Source organism: Dermacentor albipictus, chromosome 1 (assembly GCF_038994185.2).
Source record: "Dermacentor albipictus isolate Rhodes 1998 colony chromosome 1, USDA_Dalb.pri_finalv2, whole genome shotgun sequence".
Taxonomy (NCBI): domain Eukaryota; kingdom Metazoa; phylum Arthropoda; class Arachnida; order Ixodida; family Ixodidae; genus Dermacentor; species Dermacentor albipictus.
In genome coordinates this window covers 147,913,419-147,932,684 of record NC_091821.1, presented here as the reverse complement: position 1 = coordinate 147,932,684, position 19,266 = coordinate 147,913,419, and the positions used below count along the sequence as shown (strand labels likewise).

Here is a 19,266-nt window from a genome sequence, read left to right as displayed (position 1 = left end):
CCGATGTAGTTCTAGGCACGTGCACAATGCCTGGCCTTCTAAGCTTTCAAGCATCGGCTGTAAAAACCTAGCTCTGAACAGGAGCTTGAAAGAAAATGGCAAGTGGTTGAGCAGAGGTTATTTTAACGGCACTGCATTATATGGCCAGCAGAATAAGTGCTGGGGAAAGTTGTGCTCTAGATATCAGCACATTTGCCTCTTTATTTATTGGCTACTGGAATTCAACGCCCCGACGCAACGCAGGGTATACCAGACGATGGTACCGTACCCTTCGGAACCCTCGCGCAGTGGACGGTTCCGGATTCATTCGAATCACCTGGAGGTTCCTTAATGTGTAACCAAAGCCTTGTACTCGAGCGGACTGGTATTCTACCCCAATTGTAATGTGGGCACTGTGACTTGGAGGCGAACCAATCACTTCATACGAGCCGCACAATGCCATAGCCACTAAGCACTGCGGTGGATTCCCCCTTTTGTGATATAGTGCATACTTGTGAATGATGCAAAAGACACGAAAGAAACGAGAGGACGGACGCAGAGAACAGAGGCCTTTCTTTCATCCTGTGTCTTTTGCACAACAAACATACGTCAACATCAATTCGTGAAGTTGACTCATTACAATGTCTCATGTATTGCAGGCCATTGTCCTGCTCTACCTCCCCACCATTTTTTCCACTGTAATTCCTCCACATCGGCTGCGACTCCAGCGCGGCACCGCACATAAGATATAGGCGAAGCGGGCTCAGGTTCAAGCGTAATACATACAAGCTTATGTGTACCCTCAATTTCGTAGGCTCACTTCTCATTAAAATGATAACTTGGAAGTGAATTAATTTTGTCCTCAAGTACTGCTTCGTTTACGAAAGATTAACGGTCTCTCGAACTCTGCGGGATTATTAACAAGCAAGTTTGCTTTGCTTGTTGGCCTTGCAGTGCAATTTGCAATATTTTCTTTCTTGTTCAACCTTATGGTCCTTTGACGTCACCACCTTGGGCCACTAGGGAGCCCGGAGGATTCAGGGTACCTTAAAATACTTGAAATACTTTCTCGTGTACTCCCGTTATGCTCTTTTTTGCACGTTACACCACGGTAATTCACCTGGTGTCGCTTATGCATGGAGCTTGCAATCTTTCATTCATTAGCGCACTGCTTTGTCAGTCATTCTGTGTGGTAGATTTTTTATCGAATTGGTAAGCTCGTTTTTTGTCTGCCTCGGCTGCCGACTCGCTCCAGCCGTCGTTCCGTGTCGCCCTACATCTTTAGCGTTATTGTAGGCTTGAGATGACACCAATATAGGTCGTCGTTTATAACCCGTCCTGCAGAAAAAGGCGGCACCTGGTCTTGTCTTTCGCTTGGAGAGCTGCCAGCGAGCACATAATCCAAGGATGCAGCATCGCGCGTTGCATCCCTCTCAGGCCAGAGGGAAATTGGCAACAGCTCCTTGACTCTTGGGCAAGCTCTGTACTCGGAGAGCTTCCTTGGATTAATAATTCTTTCCCCACAGCCAAAGCAATAGAATCACCAGCATTGGCGCAGAAAAAAGACAATTCCACGCTGTTTTTTTTTTTCAAACTCTAATCAATGTCCACGCACCACATAGCTAAGGCAGACTTTCACAAAGCGAGCCCATCTGCAGGACTTCTTACTCCTAGCAGTAGTTGAAATTTATCTGCTTTTCAATGCATCCAAACAACTGTAAATCGTTCGAAAATATTTATTTATTTTGTACGGGAGGTTATCGGCTACTAGTCATGGCTTATTTATTTATTTATTTATTTATTTATTTATTTATTTATTTATTTATTTATTTATTTATTTATTTATTGTTGATACCGTAAACACCCGTTGTTCAGAAAGTTTTCGAGAGAGGTAATGTTAGGTCAGTAAGATTTATCAGTGGCATTGAAGCGTGTGGGAATGTTGTGAAAGATGGTTTTCGCTTGAGGATGGTCCGACTCCTTGACCATTAATACGAAAAAGGAGAGTAGTGTAAAAAGAGAAAGGTTTGTGCAAAAAACCTGTGTGAATTAATAATTTAAATGCCAGGAGCTGAACGCACAAAAGTTTTCGTTGGCAAGTGCAGTCTGCCTGCCGTTGTCTGACTGCCTTCGCTAAGAATAAGACCGACATCGCAATTGCCGGCATCTCCTTTTAGGAACAGTTATAACGCAATAATGTTTTTGTGAATACGGACCCAAACCCCCAATTCATGAAACTTATTTTACGTATAGGCGCGTTTTTTCACTGATCGACATCCTAGCCCTGCCTACTCATGATAGTAATCGGCCTGATAACGACATGATCACCGCGCTGACGGCCAATCGCGGATGGCACGTGGTAAGGAAGTTTTGTTAATACCTGCTCATAATCAATAATTGACCATTACAGAATAAGTTCTCATGTTCATTATACACTTAGAGTTTCGAACGCGCCGCTAGGCAACGTTAGATTATATTTCAAGATGTCGTGCCTCTTCTTGTGTTCCGCAGTCTGTGGCAAATATTTTCGCCGGAAAAATGTTTTCGCTAAGCGAAGCACTTCAAAATTTTGCTGATGTCGCACAGGAGGGGGCCGAGATTTCTTTCAAGCTCGTCTCATAACCTTATGTCCCAATTCTTCCTCTCAAAGGATATATATCCGAATCTAAATTTCTACAGGATATTGTAATAAAACATATTAAAAAAAGTTTCCCTCTAATGAAATAAAAAAAATTAGTGAAATGCGCAACTGGAAATTCGTTTTTTAATAAAAGTGATCTCGGACTAAGATGAAGTCAATATTTTCTATGAAAAGAAAAAAGAAAAGATAGACAATAGAACCGAGGAGCCCACGCCTCCTCACATTCTCCTCGCGTATTGCATACCGATGGTCTCGACTCTGGCAGCCGTAATGCCTTGGGACAGTGTGCGAGGCTTTACTGGCCTGCTCCGAACTTCAAGTATATACGTGATACCTGCGGTTGATAGGATGTTACACATGCGTCTCTATGGGCATGAGGGTTGCTGGCTATAAAACTTTCAGAAGCAGGCTTCGTACGCGTGGACGTAAATATAGCCTCCGCAGTAACTCGATCGTGCGAGTCATGCGGTAGATGCACGTTCAGCTCCAGATAATGGCAAGTTGTTTTTTCTTCCGCTTTCATCTCCCTTCACCTAAGTATTTCTACATTTCAATTAAGAACATAGTTAATTTCCCCTATCATTGGGTTTATGTTGGCTTTATCTAGCTGTCAATTAAAAACAACAACAACAACAAAATAAGCAAGTCACTGGTTCCACTCATCCTTCTCGCTCGCAGTTTTAACATATATCAGCAGCTAATTCAGACCTATACCATGTTCAGCCAGATCTGGGCCTGCATTCACAAAAATGTTCTTACGCTAAAACTGTTCGTAATAAAACATGGCAGCCAATCAAGGTGTGGTAGATATTTATTTATTTATTTATTTATTTATTTATTTATTTATTTATTTATTTATTTATTTATTTATTTATTTATTTATTCAGTTACCTCAAAGGCTTCCGAAGGAGTATTGCGTGAGGGGAGCATTCAGGGAATTAGCAAAAAGAAAAGAGTACTAAGAAATTATACATTGTTAGCGAGTAAACATGAAAGAACAAATATCTAAAAATATAAACAACGAGATAAATGAAACAAAACGACTGTGTGAAGTATCAAAAAAAAAGGAGTACCAAGAAATTATACAAATGGTAGCTGGTGAAGAGGAAAGAACAAGTCTCTAACAATGTTAACGCAATACAAAACAAACATTCAAACAAAACAAACAAACAACACTATACAACTTCGCCAAATGTATTTACTTAGGCGCGCAGTATGGTTTAGTTGTGATGAATTATGGAAGCAATATGCATAAGCGTGCTTTGAAGAGTACATGGTCAAGAATGTCAACTATGTCGTTTGGTAGGTTATTCGTGGTAACGCGGAAGAATTGAAATCATTGGTTCGGGCAAAGATACGCTGGAAACTGAGATGATTATGCAGACGCCAAGATGTACGACATGGACGAGTGAGAGGCAGGGTAGACGGGCGCGTACTATGGACTATTTTGTGAAATAGACAAAGCAATGCTATGGTTCTTCGTGATTCAAAAGATGAGAGGGATAAAGATGACTTAATGCTAGTCACGCTAGAGTCGCGCTGATAATATCCGACAATGAAGCGGGTGGCGCGGTTGTGGACTGACTCGAGAGTCGCGATTAGGTTTGCTTGATGAGGTGACCATATAGGGGCTGCGAATTCCGGTTGTGGCTTTACGAATGACTGATAGGCGATTTTTCTGGTGAGGGCAGGAGCATCGCGCAGGTTACGTTTCAGTTCAGTTCAGTTCAGTTTTATTCCTTAAAGACCCCCATTTCAGGGGGTGTTACATAAGGGGTGGGATTACATTTGTAGTGAGGAAAACAACCGAGCAAGACAACCGAGCGTATGTGAGGCTTTAGCAGTTATTTTTTCGATATGCGTGGACCATGACAGGTTAGGTGTAAGGAGAATGCCGAGGTACTTGTATGAGTTGGTGCGTGTGACGGGGTTCTTATCCAGTGAGTAATCGAAAGCGGGAAATGTATTTTTTCGGGTGAATAGAGAAGGCAGACGGGCAATGGGAAGCAGCACTAAAGGACGAGAATATTGCGGATTCGGCCCCTGGGTCCGTGTTCACGGAAAGCTCTTGCGCTATAGTTTGCCGTAGGAGCAAATGCCGGCCAATCCTGATACTGAACATATTAGCAAAGGCGGCTGGCCCATACAAAAGTTCACCTACAAACGGAAAGCTTTGCGAATTTGGCCGAATTCACAAACCTTATTCTCACAAAGCTGACCAGCGGGCAGTGTTTTCACTGCTGACAACAGTCCTATATGCGGCCAAGTAGCGCAAGGCTGTTTCCAGTGTTTTCTCTTTTCTTCTTTTTTTTTTGGGGGGGGGGCGGCGGCGGGGGGTCGCAACACCAGCATAGCTATCCAGGTCCCAGGTTGCGAGTGCACCGTTGCTGGCGGCGGCAAATCTAGCAGATTCGTTCACGTCCACGCCTGCCTGGCCTCAGGTGTTTTGGAGAACGGAGTCGCCCCCGCTTATTACCAGCGCGCCAAGCAATTACACCCCGCGAGCTTCAGTGAGCCTATTTGCATTTGGCGCTACTTTGCAGCCACGAACGCCTACAATTCAGCGTATTGCAACCGTTTAGCGCACGTCTGTGGACTCACCAGCTCTATGTACTGGAAAAGTGCCCCGGCTAAATGGGGTGCCTGGCATGGCCCTGCCCCCAAGACGCTGCGCCCTGCGCAAGCTGTCTTGCTGGGAATGCTCCTCCGGCTATTAGTTTCGACGTAGTTTTCAACCATTTCTTTATTGTTCACAAAATACAGTAAGCTAGCGACAGACTTGTTTTTCGGTTCATTGAATCTTATATTGTTGATGTTTGTTACTCACCTTGTTGTGGAAACCAAATAAGCCATTCTAGAAGCGCTTCCGTGGTCTTGAATACATGACATTATAAATTTTAATTTTTTTCTCCTTATACGTTTATTTTGTACACGTATATTTCTGTATCTTTCTCTATTTCTCTGCGTGTGTTTTCCTCTGTTATGTTTCTGTCTCCCCTCACTCCTTCGCCAGTGCAGGGTAGCAAACTGGATATCTATCTTCCGGTTAAGCTCCCTGCAGTTGGCACCTCATTTATCGCTCTCTATCTCGTGTGTTTCTGCGGATCTCGTTGGCAGTTGTCTAGGGCGTTCTTGGTGTTAGAAAACGATTACCGAGAGAAGTTTAGCCCCTTCTTTCTGTAATCGATAGCTGTCGACCAGTAATTACAGTACACTCATTTCTGTCTATAACCTTGTGTACTGCAGCACTCACGTCTACCGTCGAGGTATAGCTCGGGTGGCCACGAGCTATACCTCGTTATGAACCTCAGCATTTCCAGAGCTTAAGCAACTATTTGGGTGTTTAAATGTGACCAGTTCAAAACGCTCACCAAATCCAGCGTGGCTTCGGACTGGAAACAGGATACCAGTGCTGCAATACAGGACATTTGGTGAGGCTACGAAGCAACAATCCGAACAAGACGGCAACTCAGGAAGCAGACTATATCACGGAATCCCGGATATCGGATGTGGTGGTCACGTGGTACCATAAACAACTGACGCGCGCTAAAATCAGCCCGGTGCAGTGGACACTTAAGCTAATATGGACTGTGCCTTCGAATTTGAAGCGCACTGAGCCTTTCTTAGGATAACGAAAAAAAAAAAGTTGAGAGGGACGCTCTAACTTGTTCTCTTAGGAGAAAAACAGGCGTATTCCGTGAAGCTGTTGGGCTCCTGGAGTTGCAATTTAAAACGTCGACTTGTTGCTACAATATAATTTTATCTTTAAGGACCAGTCACAATGTCAACCAGTCATCATCATCATCATCAGCCTGGTTACGCCCACTGCAGGGCAAAGGCCTCTCCCATACTTCTCCAACTACCCCGGTCATGTACTACTTGTGGCCCTGCCGTCCCTGCAAACTTCTTAATCTAATCCACCCACCTAACTTTCTGCCGCCCCCTGCTACGCTTCCCTTCCCTTGAGATCCAGTCCGTAACCCTTCATGACCATCGGTTATCCTCCCTCCTCATTACATGTCCTGCCCATGCCTATTTCTTTTTCGTGATTTCAACTAAGATGTCATTAACTCGCGTTTGTTCCCTCACCCAATCTGCTCTTTTCTTGTCCCTTAACGTTACTCCTATCATTCTTCTTTCCATAGCTCGTTGCGTCGTCCTCAATTTGAGTAGAACCCTTTTCGTAAGCCTCCAGGTTTCTGCCCCGTAGGTGAGTACTGGTAAGACGCAGCTATTATACACTTTCCTCTTGAGGGATAATGGCAACCTGCTGTTCATGATCTGAGAATGCCTGCCAACCAGTAGTGGGATGAAAAGTGACTATAACGTTTTTATACGGTGATGATCGCACAGTATGTTGTATTTTTTTTGTTTTGAAGTAGTGATATGTGTAAATATTTCTCCTGTGAGATTTTGTGTTCGAAGTATAGCTTGTGAAATGATACACTATATTTTTTATAGTGACATGTTGTGCTTTGAGTATCTATTATATATATGTTATTTTATGATGTGTTTCTTTAGCTTTGGGGTGTTCTGTGAATTTTGACATATTTCTACGTTTCTCGTGCCTAAAAAGTAGCCGGCGCGATCTCTTGGTACCAGAATCTCCTTCTTTAGTCATGTCAACAAAAACTGGAGAGGTAAATGAATTGGCAGACAAATTACGCTGTCTTACCAGATCACAAGAACGATCACAAGAATTAGCCACACAGGTGCGTTCTTAGGTACATGAAATCAAGAAGACAATCAGAGTTCTTTTCACTTCTCGATTCATACAGGTATATAAGCCCTGCCGTGCCACCAACTATCCTCGAGACAACGTTAAGAACTAGGGCCAAACAATGAAATCTTCCTTATCTCAGTAAGGAAGCCTTCATTTCGGTGAGGCCACCTTATGCCCCTCTGAAAGCTTCCTTACTGAGGGGCCCTCAGTGAAGGCTTCCTTGGTGCTTCCTCAGCGTAAGGTAGCTCCGAAGCTACCTTCATGCGTCCTTACGCCGCTCCTAACCCCGAACGAGCGCTTCACCTCACTGCTTAGCCACGTGGCGTTTGCTTGGAGAAGCGCGAGCACGGTACGTCCTGTCAGGCATGTTCGTTTCAGCCGCGCGTTGGTGGCGTTGCTAGGCGTTCCACAACGCTGGCGTGCCAGCGTTGCTGGAGCAAATCTAGCTTTGGGCTATGATGGGCTACTTTTTTACGTTTAGTAAACAAAACAAGAAGAAAGGGTGTATGCTTCTCCATATTTGCACTTCAGTTTAAAAAATTGTGCGACGATACAACATATTTTTAATGAATAATAGTGTTCTTGTAAATCTTTTAAGAGATCCTCTCGAACCCAGGCATGCGGCAACCATTCCTTACGTGAGGACGGGCGAAGGGAGCTTTCAGAGTACGCTTGCTTCCTCCATCGGTGTAAGGAGGCCTCACGTAAGGTTAGGAAGTGCTCGAAGGAAAGGAACGTTTCATTGTTTGGGCCCTAGACTAAGTAAGTCGCAAAAACTCTTGAGTTGCTCTTGTGTTCCGTGAGTACTCGTAAGGTAACGCCTTCAGAAACAGGTATATTTAACACATTCGATGATGAAATAGATTTCAGTAATCAGGCGCCAAACCTGGAACTTCAGGCACGTCTTATGAAAGTATTCTTAAAGCTTCAGAGTTGCGCTCCCGACCACCTGTTCCCCATTCTACCACCGTGTGCAGCCCGGAACGGAATTCCGTGCGTCCAAGTCAAGCCATTCCTTAAAGGGACACTAAAGCGAAACAATAAATCAGTTGAGACTAATAAAGCATTGTTTGGGATCCCTGCAGGCAGTCATTTCAAAATAATAGCATGATTATTAGATGACAAAATGGAGGTCGAAGTGTCAGTGTTTGAAATTCGCGCCGAAACCCCCACGCCGGTACTTAAGTGTGACGTCAGAGATTCCAAAGTATGTTTTCACATTTGGGCCGCGTTGGCTGAGTGAAGGTTCCCGAAACTTGCCATGTTTAAATATTTGGTTCCTTTAGAACACAATGTAGTCAATCTGTACTGCTATATAATTAAGTAGGCCCTAGAAGATGCCATCAAAATCCATGACGTCACAGCGGCCATGTATGGGAAATTCAAGGAGGCGTCGCTACCTGGCTTTCGTTATTGCGCGTCTTCTGATTTACCGAGCGTCTTATCGTGGTAAGAGTGGTGTTTTTGGTGTCATAGAAAGGTAATTTACTGATGCAGAAGAAATCATTTTTTCTCTTTAGTGTCCCTTTAGTACACACCCCAAAAAACCCACCAAGTCCGCCGCCACTTGCTGGTCACGCGAAGGTAGGAGCCAACGCGGTACACGTGATATTTCAACGGTGGGGCCCATTTCGCAAGTATGCTTTGCAAGTATGCGAATGTTTAGTTGGTAGAATGCACCGCACTGGATTTGGTTCCATCAAAGTGAACGTCAAATCCTGAAAAAGCGAATAGGACCGAAGATGACTACAAAAAAAAGCAAATGAAAAGAAAAAGAAAGAATGGTTTCTGTGTGCCCGCGGTTTTGCCCGATGAAAGGGCGACGTTGTGGTTCCCACATTCGTGGCGCATACCTGATCCCACGTGACCAGACGCAGGATGCCCACTAGCGGTGCACGGCTCTCGTCTAGCGGACCGACGGAATCGCATGGTGCGAAGGTTACGCGGCGGCGTCTGGCGAACAAGCGTGTGTACCTGGGCGTGCGATGGTTCCCACACGATGTGAGGCTTGCTAAACGTAACGCGGAATTCGCTTACTCTTCCCTATGAAGCCGGACTCCCATAGACGCGAGGGAGGATGCGACAGCGCGACGAGATCCGGAGGCGCTGCCTGAAGTCGGGGTGTGGAAAAACAGATCGTCGCCCTATGCTTCTGCCCGAGATGCAAGCACCATTTTTCGCGAAGAACTAGCCCGACGTGGGAGAAAAATTGTGGTCGTCTGCAGTTCGTCGAGAAGTAGAAAAAGGCCAGAGAGAAAGAGAGATAAATTTGCTGGAAGAAGATTTACTTCGCCAAAGTCGGGACACTACAGACCCCTGCACTGAGCCTTTGAAGCACGCAGAAAAGCCTGCGAATTAATTGGATCGAGAGCGCCGTCTCTCGTTGTGTTGCTTAGGGTGCGAAACGCCATTTAAGCGATTGCACCACCAAGGTGTGCGTGAAGTCATTTCGGCATGGGGCAAGTACTGAACGCTCAAAAGGCTTCCTCGCCGTGTATATGGCTGATCTTATAGCACCCCAATAAAGAGTCAAGATAAAAGAATTACGTCTAAAGATGGTGCGTGCAAATAAAGATAAATCTGTGGTAAGCCGGACAAGTACGTGACGGCGAAAATCACGCCATCATCAACGCTCCAGAGAGAATTCAGGGTGCACTTTAAGGTAATATTACACCTCGGGGGTGAATTGCACATCGAAGCGCCTTTACTGCACCCTCACATAGAAAAGTACGAAAAATGGATGCATTCGTTAGCAGAGCACCCTTACTGGACCACTTCATTAATATCAGGGCGCTGAATACGTGTTTTGAACAAAAGATACCTTGCAGAAGTTAAGAGCGCTTGGGCACTTCAACTTTTCGAGCAACTAAAAATCCATAATTTTATTTTCCAGCAGTTAGCACTAAGTCGTTGTTCGAGCACGTCATATGGTCGCAGTAGGCCATGTATGCCACTGTGCTGCTTCATGTAAATGGCGGCTCCGGTGGTGAAGTGGAAACACATTTTTTTTTCCTACCGTGACTTGCGGTTTTTACCGCTAGCTTCGTTTAGGTTTGTTTCAGCTCGATGTTGTTTTATAGATCGGCTGTAAATCGTCAGCAAATCACACCGCATACGCAAATAATAGTAATTGAGCCACGTGTTCTTTCTGGCGTACCATCGGGGCCGGCGCATATAGTATGCACAGTAGTAAGTCTTGCACTGTTTCACGCAGTTTCGGTTATATGGGGGACAAACATTTGCAGTTGCGCGCGGAGCAATCTTCTACCGCTAAGGACGAAGCGTTTATTGCGCATGTGGTGCGCGCCCCGGTCGTAAAGCGGAAAGACGCATTTACTTTGTCCTCTTCTCTTCGTCTTGCTTTTCACATCTTATTGCTTGTTTCGCCTTAAATTGGGGCTCATTTTTAGATAAACTGGAGTAATGAAGAGCGTGGTATCAGCCTATCAGAGCAGCTAGAGGCGCTACTGCACTGTTAATGTGCTGTATTATTCTGTGAAGTTATGTCATTGTCATACTGGCGCCATTCTGGAAATCCATTACAAGCGGATACGCCTTGCAAGGTCAGCGGCTACAATTGCAATATTTGCCGTAAAGGGATCAACTGAAAAAATAATTAGTGCATTTTTGTTAATTAGTTGAATATGCGCTTTAGTTTCTCGTGCAAGTATTGTCCGCCTCTGAATAATCCAGCTCAAGGACCAGAATTGCGTTATCTGCAACAGGCATTTTGTTTAAAATTCCATAAAACTCAAATATAATCACCCTGTAGAGTGAATATTGCAATGTATGCTTTATCGTGTTGTATAGGCACACTCGCGTTGTTGTCATGCGTTTATTTATTTGGGTTTAAACCCTCAGCTTTAACTTGTGTCATTTTTCTTTTCAATCTTTTTTCAATTAACTGTTCTGCCTAGATGCGTACTGATATACATGTATACTGTATCGCCCAACTACCACGCTCTCAAATGAAAGTAGCAGTATTGTAAATTAATAAATAAATTTACGTGGTGAAAGGGTGCAGGGGAAAGGGGGGTAAGGTGAAGTGCACATAGTCAGAAATAGGTCGAAGAAAGCTTAATATTTTTTTCTGTATGCGGTCTCTCAGCCCGGCCTTTGTGTGCATCCTGAGCGAAAGAGTGGGAAGCACTTTGCGCGGATCTCGAGGCTCACTCGGCAGTGCCACAAGATGTCTGAGAAATCGGCTTCGGCACATGTACTGAAGCTTTTATAGATTGATTAGTTTTGGACGCGCCTAATTTGAACGCCAATTTATTTCTTAGCGCATTTTATAGATGGATATCTGGAAAAGTGGAGCTAGTCTTAAATTTTCTGCTAAGCATACGAGACTTAGCTACTGTTCGGCCTCAATTTCGCAATTGCAATATGAGGCCTAAAGTGAACTGAAAATTTACTAGTGAATATATTTAACTACTGTCATTGCGATTTCTAATGCAAGCGATTCTCGCCTCTTCCAAAATTCCACCTGACTAAGGGGGAAAACGTTATTTGTCTAAAAAAACGTATTTGAAAAAAAAATAAAGAAGCATCTGGTACATGTAAAGTTGGGCTACCTGTTGATCAGCACGTTCGCTTGTGATATCGGTTTGCAGGTGTTAAAAGTGGCTCTGACTGTCGTCATTGACCGGATTGCTCAAATAGAACGGTCCTCCATAACAAAGAAAACGTGTGCTAATATCGCATTTGACGAGTTTTCAGCAGCAATCCGTCGGTGCATAAGTGAGTCTTCTAGAGAAGTAAAACGTCACAGCAACTTCTTGGCTAATCACAGCATCTATCACTACAGACTATACAACAATCTATATCACTATAATCTGTATTATTCTTTTGTATTAGAACAATCTACCACTATAATCTCTATTATTCTTTTGTATGTTAGAGCAATGTTGCACAAACTCATTTATGTATGTTTGTACTTATGGAATTAGATTGTATTTTTGCGTTTTTTTACACTTTCTACTTTTCCTATTTTGTGTATCTCACTCGTATTGCCCTGCTGTCAGACTGTCAGTATTGTTATTAGTTTATGCCCTAACTAAGGGGAGGTCCTCTTACAGCTTCGTGCTCTGGAACCTCCTTCTGTATCTTCATTTATGTAACACATTTTGTAACTGAATAAATAATCTGATTCCGATTCTATGTCGGTCGGTCCCGTGTCCTGTCCAAGACGGTGTTGTTGGCCTCAATGCAATGTCAAGCGATGCTCACTCAGTTATCTGGTGCCGGTGCACTTGTGGTATCGGTACAGTGGCAAAACTACACAGCATTCTTCAATCTGTGAAATATGTTACCAAAAGGGCACACGGCAACAAATGGGCAATTTTCTCTGGCTCTCAAGCAGCCTTGGAGGACACAAACGCGTAATTGTTTCTAATTTTACTCTTTGCTCACTATATTATGAAAAAAAAATGACTATACTATGTTGGCGAATTTTCTATGTCTTGCGATATTTCGCGGCAGTCAGATTGATTTACACAGGATTCAGAGCCATATTGGTATAGTAAGCAACGGAATAACAGATAAAATGGCTGCTGAGGCACGTACGTTAGGCATACTGACACCTGTTGCCTTCTTGGCATCGGATGCAAAGCAGCTCCTTTGCGGCCTACGATGCCAAACGGCATTGTTTGACGATCATGTGATGCTGTCTTTATTGCACAGCATGACCCTCAACTTCGCTCTGTGAAAAACCTCAGGATTGACCGCTCGCTGCACTGGACACGCTTCTACACAGCTTACGCCTCGCCCTCTTAGCCCTCTTATTAGGCGATCCTAAAGTGTTTTGGAGGAGCGTAAATGTGACGGAAACCAGTGTTATTTCTCTTAATAATTCTGAAAATGAACCTATACCACCCGAACAATGCACCTCAGTGTTTACCAATGGTTTTTCGGACAATTTTTGTTAATGTCGAGTTGACTGTGCTAACAATATGTCACATCATGATTGTCTTTGATGTCCCCTGTCATGTTCGAGCACTCTGGATTAGTACACTTAATCGACTCGCTAAAGCTTTCTTCGTCTTGTGAAACTAACAGTATCAACTCTAAATTTCTAAAACATACTGAACATTACTCATCTTTATTTTTGGCTAAACTCTTCCAGCAGTCGCTTGATCATGGTATCCTTCCTTTTGATTGGAAGATTGGATAGGTGGTTCCTGTTCATAAATCAGGCAACAAACATTCTCCATTAAATTATCGACCCATTTCGCTAACAAGTGTCCCTTGCAAACTGATGGAGCACGTATTGTACAGTCATGTCTAACTTTTTGGAATCAAATTCTTCCTTTACGTCATCACAACACGGCTTCAGGCGTTCGTTTTCTTGTGAAACTCAATTACTTCTTTTCACTCACCGCTTGCACTCTATACTAGACAATAATTCCAGAATTGATTCCGCCTTTCTAGACTTTTCGAAGGCTTTTGATAAGGTTTCTGCTGTGCTGCTTATGCAGAAACTTTCCTCTTTAAACCTTGACCATAATGTACTTACCTGGCTTGAATATTTCCTAATCAATCGCCGACAGTATGCTTCTGTCAATGGTCATGATTCACCCTTAATTACCGTAACATCAGGAGTTCCGCAGGGCTCTGTTTTAGGTCCATTACTTTTTCTAATATAGATTAACGACTTGCCCGATTGTGTGTCATCTTCAGTTCACCTATACGCCGATGACTGTGTACTGTATCGTGAGATTAATGATGATAAGGACTAGGAAATTCTACAGACTGATCTAAATAACATCGCCGCTTGGTGTAAAAACTGGCTCATTGAACTAAACCCCAAGAAATGCAAGCTGATGACTGTTACAAGACGCGACGTGTGTGCGCCTGCATATATGCTTAACCACGTCCAGCTATAGAACAAGTTTCATCCTACCATTATTTAGGCGTAACTATATCATCCGACTTATCCTGGAAAGTCACATCGACTCCATAATCAATAACGCAAATCGTATGTTAGGCTACTTTCGGCGAAATTTTATCAAATCCCCTTCATCACTGAAACTACTATTGTATAAAACACTAGTTCGATCTAAGTTGGAATACGCTGCTGCTATTTCGGACCCATGCAGTGCTACTCTTGTTAATTCGCTTGAAATTGTTCAGCATAATTCCACTCGCTTAATTCACTCAAACTGCGATCATACTTCTAGCATAACTTTTATGAAAAGCAACTTGTGTCTACCATCTTTATAGCTGCGCAGAAAGGCTTTTCGCTTTATGCCTATTTCATAAAGTTTTTCATCATGATATCCTTCACAGTGGGCTCATTCCAGCACCTACTTATCTGTCATATCGAGTTGATCACCGTCGTAAAGTAAGAGGCACTTTTTGTCACACAAACAGGGTTCTTATATTCATTTATTCCACATACAACGAACGATTGCAACCACCTTCCTTATGATATCGTGTCAACCGAAGACAGCGCACTTTTCCGCCGAACCCTGTTTGCTTTTGTTCAACTGTTTGTTGTTCAAACGTGCTGTTCGTGCGTGTGGCCACGTGCGCAAACAGCACGTGGCCACACGCGCTGTTTTGCGCAAGCGCTGTCGCGCCGTATGTTCCTTTTGCCCGGTTCAGATGTCGCTAGGTTTATATAATTTGGATGTCATAGTATCCTTGTTATTTGATTTCTTAATAATTACGTCCACTGCACATGTCGCTTGCATTATATAAACTTGTACTAATCGTTGTTACTGTTTTTCGCATGTACCCCACTCCCATCTATAATGCCTTTGCGCTTGAGGGTATGCGAAATAAATAAATAAATAAATAAATAAATAAATAAATAAATAAATAAATAAATAAATAAATAAATAAATAAATAGTCTACACGCCCTACTCATTGCTTCGAGCAAGGATAAAGGGCATTTTCTGAGCGCGCGCTCTATTGCAAAACGGAAGCTTTTGTTGATCATTGTTTTATTGCCCCCATATTACCAGCAGCGAAAGACGTTTCGCAACCATGTGAACATTTTATAAAAGCGTCATTTTTTGTGCAAAAAGCGCTGAGACTTAGTCATTGCACCTGCCCCCCCTCCCCACGCATACAAAAAAGATTAGCTTTTAAAGCTTTACGGGACCTTCTTGAGAAGTTTTTTTTGTGAGCTGTAGCGCGTGCCATCTCAAGTTTTCTTAATGTTCCCACGACCGCCTCATGCTTTTGTCGTTACAACTTGCTTTTTTCTTCTTTTTCTCTATTTTCTCCGTGATCCATAGACTCGCTTTGTTAATGTTTGGTTATTTAATTATGGACTTGTTTTGACAGTGTTGTAACATTGTTTAGTCCTTTTATATTCGAGGATTTTGGGATAGCCGGACATTTCTTTTGTTAAATTTCCATATTTAAAAGCACACAAAGGAATAAAGAAGAAGGTGCATTAAGTTAAACATGTAATTTTTCTGCTGCTGTTCGATAATTCCCTCCTCATGGCGGACCGACGCTCAACGTCGTCGGCGCTCGCTGCCGAGACCCGTGCTGCACAATTAACCGGAGGTGGTCCACAATTATTGTTCGTTGAGAATGGCTCGCCCGGAAAGTAGCGTGGGCTCCCGGGACCTGGCATATAGTTCTGGTTAAAAATGTGTTTGAGTCTCACACAAGTGCTGCCCCGTTGGTCGAGTGCGTTCATCTAGTTCTCGCGGTTCAGTCATTCGAGTCGAGTTAAACGTGGACTTATCACGATCCGCGGGGAACGTGGATTTAACGGCTCTAGGGGCTTGTGATCCGCCTTGGTCTGATTCTGGAATTGCATGTCGTATAATCTCTACGACGCGACCACCACGCCCACCAGCTTATAGAGCTTCGCTTCACCGGCACCCACAGTTAGCCAAGGACCACTGCATAACGTACAGAGTCTTTGTCCACGAGTACCGGATTTCCCTGCAATTCAGAAAGTTTTGTTTAAGGGTGTGACCTTGGGCCCTATACTGTAAAACTATTCCAATATGTTTTCACGCCAATCTCCTGACGTCAAATTTGCGTAACCGCCGACGCAAGCATCGGGCGGACACCCACAGGGTTGTTTGAACAGACCAATCAAACGCTCTCCTCGTTCATAGGAGGTCACTTTTGTTTGCTTGAAAAACAAATAACATTGCCAACACTGAGCGGCTTGTCTGATCTAATTGGCTCACAAGAGGCGAGGAGCACGCTCAAGTGGAGAGGGATTGGATAAGGCCGAGCCACTGCATTGAAAATCGATAACCGGATGACGAGGGTGGCGCCGGCGTATACGATTGGTCCGCATTCCCTTACTTTGCTTGCGGTGGCTCGTCGACAATCGCGGCGGCATGCAATGGAAACTTAAGAATGACGCTAAAACGGATCCTCAGCAAAGAAGAGTTGTCAGAGCGAGGTTGTGAACGTGCTGAAAGTACTCGAAAACGTTACACGGCCACGCAAAAAAGTTTTATTATACGCAAATAAAGCTATGCTCTGTAGTAGGGGCAAGTAGCCAGTGCCTGAGTGATCAGTGGCAGCAATCTTTTATTCCTTTCTGAACGGGGCATCCTGCAGCTATTAAGAAAAAAAATTAAGTTTTGTTCGGCATATTAATGCATTTTTAACGTGTACACGTCACTTCAACGCGGTGAGTTTTTGCGGTTTTGTGACGTCACGTGAGAGTCAGGTGAAGTGGGCGCAGCCCGAGAACTTTTGACCAATAGCCGAGGGCTAATGGCGAAGAGGCGTAGAATCAGAAATAACTATTTTGCTTTTGGTCGGTCAAGTCATGCATAATCCGTGTGTACCTGTTATATCAGATGAAAAGCTATCGCGGCATTTGGTGACGCCGCGTGACAGACAGGTGAAATGGGGGCGGTCAAAAAAAGTTTTTGACCAATCGCGGAGGGCTGATTGCAGAATTGGAATAGAAAAGTTTGGAATAGTTTTACGTTATAGCGCCCCCTATCACACTAAAGCTTTCCACACTTTTTGGGTATATAAATGGTGCTTCGTTGTTTCATGACTAACAGCTTTACGCTTAAGGGTTGAGATCGAATCGTTGGCGGTGACAAAAAAGTTTTCTTGTTCGCCAACATTTTATGGCATGTAAAAATAATAACAGCTGCGACAGACGACAAGAAAAGTGCATGAAATAAATTTTCGAGGCTATCACTGTCAAATTCCCGTGTGACATATTTCTGTGCGCACCAGGGGGTCAGAATTTGCGTGCAGTTTTCAACTACGCCTTTTCTCAATGCATGTGTAGTTAGAGCTCGCTGTTGTCGGCAATACAATTTTTGATAGCCTTAAAGGTAAGGGCATTACCCATGCCCTTAAGGATGTAAACATTTTTAGACTGTAGAAACACCACCATCGCTTTCGTAGCGTGCGACACCCATATAATGCTTCCCCGCGAACCGAAACCATGCCGCAGCTCCGTGCTCGAGTTGTGCTGCAAGTGTTCAGCGGTCTTAAGTTCAGAGAGAGTAAAGGCAGGGAGGTCAACTAGAGGCGAGTTTCCGGTTTGCTACCTTGCACAGTGGTGAGTCATATAGACGTTGGAAAGAATGCAGAGAGAGAGGGGGGGAAAGCAACGAAGAAAAAAAATTACAGGAACAGGTAACAGAAAAGGCGCTCCGATCACAGGCGTTGACACAGGCCGGTCGATCTCAAAAAGCGCAGTAGCGCTTGCACGGCCTTCTGATGCGATGTTAAGTCGCCTCGATGTTGTAAAATTATTGCTTCCGACAGAAGCTGGTCGTCCAACTGGTTCACCACGACGGAAAGCGATTGTTTCTACACACTTTACTGCGGACGCTGGCAAAGAACGTGACGAATCGTTTCTGCGTCGCCGCAATCGCGACCTGCTGCGGTGTCGGCCATCCCTATGCGGAAGGCGTAGGCATTGGTAAACGCCACGCCCAACCATGGCCTACACAAAGGGTCGCGTCTCTTCGGGGAAGTCTTGGTGGAAGTCGGAAGCTTAAGGTTGGATCCAGGGTGTACAAATGGGCGTGCTTAAAATGTGGTTCATTCCACTCTGATGTAGTGCATTGGCGTGCAAGTAGGGGGACCATGACTGCAGAATCTGTCCTAGACAGCGGGATTGATAGGCGATTGTCTTCTAAATGAGCTGAACGACCAGCGTCATCGGCCCGTTCATTCGCGATAACACATTGGCTTGGTAGGGACTGAACAATTATTTCATCTCCTTTCTCTGTCAGGTGGTTTCGAACACCAACTGTTCATGCGGACCGAGCCGTAAGGGTGACAGTAAGCACTGCAGTGCCGTGTTCGAGTAGCAGGAAATTGAGCCATTTTGTGTTGGCTCGTCATTTTTAAAGTGTAGTGCGCCTCGAAGCGCTACGAGTTCTGGTGGCATCGACGTTGTCAAGCGAGACATTTTCAACCTGATAGCGCTGGCTTTTGCTGGGATGACGATGCGGGAGAGCTGTTCGGCAGGATGGAGCCTTCGACGTATATGTGGGTGTAATTCCGGCACTTCTCATATAATAGGAGTAACATAAGCTGTTTAAGAGCCGATTATGACATATCTGCTTTTTTTCAGACGCCAGGTATTGTCAGGTTGATCTTTGGTTGAATGACACAAGAAGGTGGACTCGAAGGTCTCGCGGCAGGTGTCAAGCAAGATGGTACAGCCTCACGATGTGCGGATACCGTTGGGCAGAACGAGGCACGTGGTCTCTCCGCAGGTAGAGAGGCTAGATGGTGGCAAGGAGTGCGGGCAAGGAGCCTTACGTGCACTCTTAGTGCTTCAAGTGTGATGTGGGTCTTGATGAGGTGGTCTCTGGCGACTGAAATAGTTGCCGCCGTTGAGGCACTTCGAGGAAGAACTGGCCAAATCCTGAGCACCTCAGCCTGATGAGTTTGTATAATACGTAGGCTTGTTTTACTTGCGTTAGTCAATACTGGCAAGCTGTACCACAAAAA

General features: G+C 44.3%; 1 long non-coding RNA gene across 1 annotated transcript in view; it reads right to left on the bottom strand.

Annotated features, from left to right (window-relative positions):
• LOC135911009 (uncharacterized) overlaps positions 1-19,266 on the bottom strand; it is a 158,404-nt gene that overhangs the window by 68,158 nt on the left and 70,980 nt on the right. Inside the window, exon 2 of the long non-coding RNA XR_010567178.2 lies at positions 5,992-6,032. This is a non-coding gene — a long non-coding RNA (uncharacterized lncRNA). The remainder of the gene's footprint in view (positions 1-5,991; positions 6,033-19,266) is intronic.